This window comes from Halichoerus grypus, chromosome 1 (genome assembly GCF_964656455.1).
Source record: "Halichoerus grypus chromosome 1, mHalGry1.hap1.1, whole genome shotgun sequence".
NCBI lineage: Eukaryota > Metazoa > Chordata > Mammalia > Carnivora > Phocidae > Halichoerus > Halichoerus grypus.
In genome coordinates, this window is record NC_135712.1 from 214,878,702 (window position 1) to 214,884,728 (window position 6,027).

Below are 6,027 nucleotides of genomic sequence, written 5' to 3' on the forward strand. Positions count from 1 at the left end.
CATTCCCAGCTCACAGATCTGTGAGCAGCAGTAAAATTTGGGGGCAGTCTGTTACACGGAGGTAACCTGGGACTCACACCTTCAAACCTTCCTGGCAAGCCTGCTTTCTAGTCAGAATTCTCGGACTTCTGGCGGCTCTGCCCTGGAGATGGCTGTGTGGGGAGAGCCAGCCCTAGGTCTACACTGCCTGCCTGTTTCTCTCTCCCTGCGGTTTGTTCTCTGTGATAAGGGTCCTTGCCTGCACACAGGTGGCATATCAGCTCACAAATCCACTCCTCCCCCCTCCCAAAAAACCCCACCCAGCTGCCCTTTGCTACCTGAGTCCAGGGAGGGTGCACACAGGGTGATGGAGTGCCTTTGGGACGATGCTCCAGAGGGTGAGATCTGCCCACGTGTTTGGAAACAGGTGACTCTGAGTCCTGAGTATTGGGGTGAAGTCTAGAAAAGGAGGTGTATGGAGAGGTCCAGAAAGGGGGACAGGCTAGGTCTAAGTGCAGCACCAGCCCCCGCCTGGGCCACTACAGGCCCCCACCTGGGTGACTTTCCCAGCATCCTCTTCACCTGTGCTGGCTGGTGGAACAGCTGTGTGTGGCTACTGAGCCTTTAAAATATGGCTGGTGTGGGGCGCCTGGGTGGCTCAGTCATTGGGCGTCTGCCTTCGGCTCAGGTCATGATTCCAGGGTCCTGGGATCGAGCCCCACATGGGGCTCTCTGCTCCGTGGGGAGCCTGCTTCTCCCTCTCCCACTCCCCCTGCTTGTGTTCCCTCTTTCGCTGTCTCTCTCCCTGTCATATAAATAAATAAGATCTTAAAAAATAAAAATAAAAAAAATAAAATGTGGCTGGTGTGACTGAGAAATCACATTTTTTTAAGTTTTTTTTTTTTTAAGTAATCTCTGCACCCAACATGGGGCTCAAACTCATGACCCTGAGATCAAGAGTCACATGTTGTCCCAACTGAGCCAGCCAGCCATCCTGAAACCAAATTTTATTTTATTTTATTTATTTTTTAAAAAGATTTTATCTATTTATTTATTTGAGAGAGAGAGAGCACACAGGGGGAGAGGGAGAGAGAGAAGCAGACTTCCCACTGAGAAGGAAGCCTGACACAGGGCTCGATCCCAGGACCCTGAGATCACAGCTGAAGGCAGATGCTTAACCAACTGAGCCACCCAGGCACCCCAGGGAAACCAAATTTTAAATAAGATTTAATTAAAAAAAATTTTTTTAAAGATTTTATTTATTTGACAGAGAGAGAGATCATGGAGCAAGGGAGGGGCAGAGGGAGAGAGAGAAGCAAGGGAGCCCGACACAGGACTCAATCCCAGGATCCTGGGATCATGACCTGAGCTGAAGGCAGACACTTCACCAACTGACCCCCCAGGTGCCCCTAAAAATTTTTTTTAACGATTTATTTATTTACTTGGGGGAGAAGGGAGGAGCAGATGGAGAGAATCTCAAGCTGACTCCCCACTCAAGTGCGGAGCCTGATGCAGGGCTCCATCTCATGACCAATGATATCACGACCTGAGCCAAAATCAAGAGTCCGATGATACTTAACCGAGTGAGCCACCCAGGCACACCCCTAGGATATTCTTTTTTTTTTTTAGATTTTATTTATTTGAGAGAGAGCAAGCACGAGTGGTGGGGAGGGCCAGAGGGAGAGGGAGAAGCAGGTTCCCCACTGAGCAGGGAGACCCATGCGAGGCTTGGTCCTAGGACCCTGAGATCACGACCAGAGCTGAAGGCAGACGCTTAACCTACTGAGCCACCCAGAGCGCCTATTCTTTTTTTTTTAAATTGAGATATAATTGACATATAACATTGTGTTGTGTAACCATAAGATGTACAATGTGTATTGATTTGATACATTTATATATTGCAACATGGTTACCGCAGTAGCTTAGTTAACATCTCTATGAGGTCACATGATTACCATTTCTCTTTTGTGGTAGAATATTCTATTTCTATTGGGATCACATTGTTCTATACAGCAGGCCCAAGGAGGGTTTTTTTGTTTTGTTTTCATTTTTGAAACATGAAATATATCAAACACAGAACAAGCATCTATAACTTATATGTCCAGCGTATAGACTAGAGACTTCACAACCAGCAGGCTTATAAAATCGAATGTGACCACCATGTTGAAGCCCCCACCATCTACCTGTCCTCATGAGCCACCAGACAAAACCACTGTGCCGACTTCTGAGTAATCATGTGTCCGCTTTTCCTTTCAATTCTGTCACATTTGTAGTACCCCTAAATGATGGGTCGGCTGGGTTAGCCAGGTTTGGAATTTCATAAACATGGTAGAATAGTGTTGGTATTCTTCTGCACTTTGCTTTCTTTGCAGGATCTTATGTCTGGGAGGTCATCCTGTGGATGGGCGTCCCCTAGGTGCATTCATCTTCACCGCTGTATGATATTCCACCATGTAAATGTACATGGAGGTGTGGGTCCATTGACGGATATTTGGCTTGTTTTTGTTTTCTGTTTCCCCATTGCAGCAAGCAGTAAGGGTTCAAAACCCAGAAGAGATCCTCTGTTATGTGATGAGGACTTGAGACAGCCCTTGGACAACAGCTTGTAAGAACCTGACACTCTCAGGCCTATACCCTGCAAGGACTCGAATCCTTCCATCAGGCGAGCTTGAAGTAAATTTTTCTGAAGCCTCACCCAGAGGACCCAGCTAAGCCCCACCCAGATTCCTGAGTGATGGAAACTGAGATAAGAAATGAGTTGCTTTAAGCCACTTCATTTGGGGCTATTTGTTACACAGCGACAGATAACTAATACACCAATGTCTGATTACATATTTGTTTCCCTCTTTAATATCCGTCTCTGAAACCACTTAAAAGCATAAAGTTGAACAAAAATAAAATGGCTTCACTAAAGCTTCAGCGAAGCTCGATTTTAAAGTAAGCTTTTCCTCTCTTCTGCAAACCTCCCCTCCTCCCTTCCTATCCTTCTGTCTCAGGAACCCGGTACCACCCTAAAGACATGATGAACAAAGCTGACAGCAGAAACACAATTCCTGCCGAAATGGGCTAGATCCTGTATTTCCCTGTAAAACTCCCCAGCACCTTCCTTGGGGAGGGCCTGCAGTTTCTGAAGCCTCCTTTGCTGGGCAACGCAATAAAGCTATTGTTCCTCTTTATCCCAAACTCTGTCTTGGTGTTATTATTGTGGCTCCGAAGCTCCGAGGTTGATTTTGGACATCTCCACCCACTGGAAGTTCTCATTCCTTTCCGCTTCCTCCAGGCCTAGAACCAGCGCGAGCTGGTCCCTTTCCATGGGAGGCTCTCCCCCCACCCGTTCACGAGGTTGACCCCCTCCTTCTCTTTGAGTCCTTGTTCAAGTGTCAGCTTCCCCAAGTCAAGGCCCAGCCTTTTGCAGAGGGACCCACCCTGTTTAAAAATGCATCCCCCCTGCCCCACCCGCTCCCAAGCCCCTTCGCCTCTTTTCCCACATTTCCTGTCTTCCCACACCCCATGTCATTTGCTTATTTGTGGTGTGTGTCTGTGTCCTGTCTCCCAACTCCCCCCATGCCATCTGCCCCAGAGCAGGGATCTTTGTTGGGGTCACCCTGACGCAGCTCCCGTGCCTGGCTCGGGGGAGAAGCTCAGTTGATATTCGTCCGTGTCTCTAGTGCATTCCACTGCCGTCACCAGCAGCTGCCTGTCAGCCTCAGCATCCCCCCTCCCTCCCAGATTCCACTTGCGATTACAGGTTCCAGCCCCCCAGCTTCCCGAATTCTGCTCCCAGCTCTTAGCGCTTAGCCCACAGGCTCTGGAATCAGGGGTCCGGGATCTCCACTCCCCTCCGGGCTCGGGAATACGCCGCGCCCCCCGTCCAGCCTCCGGAATCCGGCCCTTCCCCAGGCTCCGGAATCCAGGCCCCACAGATCCAGGCTCCGGAATTCAGGATCCAGGCTCTCGAGCCGGGCCCGGAGCCAGGGGCAGCCGTTGGACTGAGATTTTTGAAAGATCTGGCGCCAAACCCCGCGCGGGATGAGCGCGGCGGCGCGAGGGGCGTGGAAGGAACGGCCGGGACCGGGCTGGCGGGCTGGACGGTCCCGGGAGCGCACCCTCCTACCCCCTACCCGCACTCCCTGCCCCCAAAGCAGACAGCCAGCAACTCTCCTGCGCCCCGAGGCCAGCGGGTCCTGCGTTCGAATCCCGCCTGCGCCCCGTCCCCGCTGGGGGGCCTCGTGCCTTAGTTTCCCCTGCCGCCCGCGGGCCCGGAGCGTCCCGCCGCGTGCCTGGCGGGGGCAGCCTGCGCAGGGGGGGCCCAGCTTCGCGGGGCGGGGGCCCAGACCTCGGGCTCGGCGGGCCGGCGGGAGGGCGGGCCGGGGGCGGGGGCCTGGGAGCCGCTGTCGCCGCCCCGTCCGCCCAGCGCCAAAATTTGAAAATTACCGTCGCTTCCCAAACCGCGCGGGGAGGGGGACCCCCGGGCCCCACCCACGGGAAGCGCAGGGCTTTCTGGGACTTGGAGTCCAGCCCCCGGGGGTCGGAGCGGGGAGTCGGGGCCAGACTCGTTTCACAGACGGGAAGGCTGAGGCCCAGGCCGGCCGGCGCAACCGGGGGGGACTGGCGTCATCCTGGCCGGGGAAAGACCAGGAGCCGGAGAGGGGCGAGAGCGCTTCGCGGCGGGTGGGACCCTGCAGGGCCTGAGTGGGGACCAGGTGGGTCAGGGCTCTGGGCGGTGGAGGTCAGCGGAGCTCTGACGAGGAGGGGGCTGCAGCTAGGTCTGGGGTGGGGCGTTGGCAAGGTGACCCCATGCCACCCTCAAACCTCAATCTCTTTCCTCCGCTCTGGCCCTGCCGCCTGGAGTATCACGGATTCATACTTCGCTTTAAATGCCCTCGCATCCTACCGACTGTCTTGTATGTTTGATGAGGGTACAGGCAACAATATCAGGTTTAAAGCACAAGGTAGCTTTTGAGAAAACAGCGCAGTGACAGTCTAGCTGGGGATTGTTCCGGCCTGGGTTCTAAGGTGGGGGCCCTTTGCTTCCGGTAAGAGGGGAATATATAGTGAATTTCAGGTGTTCAAGACAGGTGAGTATCCCGCCTCCTCAGAAGGCTGGAAGGACAATCACGTTCTCCGTGTGACATTTGTGAGTCCCTAAGGGAGGCTGTTTCAGCCCAATTCCCCAAGGTGGGATGTCTGGGAAGGAGGGGTTCTCCCGGCAAGTTCCAGGGTGAGGGGAAGGAAGTGGTTCTCAGCTGGGGACAATTTTGCCTCCAAGTGACAGGTGGAAATGTCTAGACGTTTTGGTTGTTAGGACTGGAGTGGGGCTGTGGTGCTGCTGGCATCAGGTGGAGGGGTGGGGAGCCCAGAGATGCTCCTCCACATCCTGCCCCCCCCGCAGAGAACGGCGGGGGGGCGGGCAGTGGCCGTGCGCCAAGACACTCCTCTATAGATTTGCCTCTTTTGGACGTTTTATATCGGAATCGGATAGTATATGGCCTTTTGTGCCTGGCTTCTGTCAATGAGGTGTTTCTGTTTTTGTTTTTTTTTTTTTAAATTGAGGTATCATTGACATATAACAGTGTAGAAGTTTCAGGTGTATAACCTAATGGTTTGATATTTGTGTACATTGTTGAAATGATCACAGTAGGTGTAGTTGGCATCCATCAACACACATAGTTACAATTTGTTGTTTTTGTGTGTGTGTGAAGAGAACTTTTAAGGTCTACTCTCTCTGCAACTTTCAGATATACAATACAATGTTATTAACTATAGTCACCATGCTGTGCATTACAGCCCCAGGACTTCTTTATTTTATAACTGGAAGATTTTGCCTTTTGACCGCTTCGCCTATTTTGCCCACCTCCCACCCCTCCACCGGCAACCACCAACAACCTGTTCTCTGTATCTGTGAGCTCAGTTATTTTTTTTTAAGTTAATTAATTTTTTTTTAGTAATCTCTACAACCAAGGTGGGGCTTGAACTCACAATGCCGAGATCAATGGTGGAGTCGTATGCTCTTCCGACTGAGCCAGCCAGGCGCCTGCTGTGAGCTCA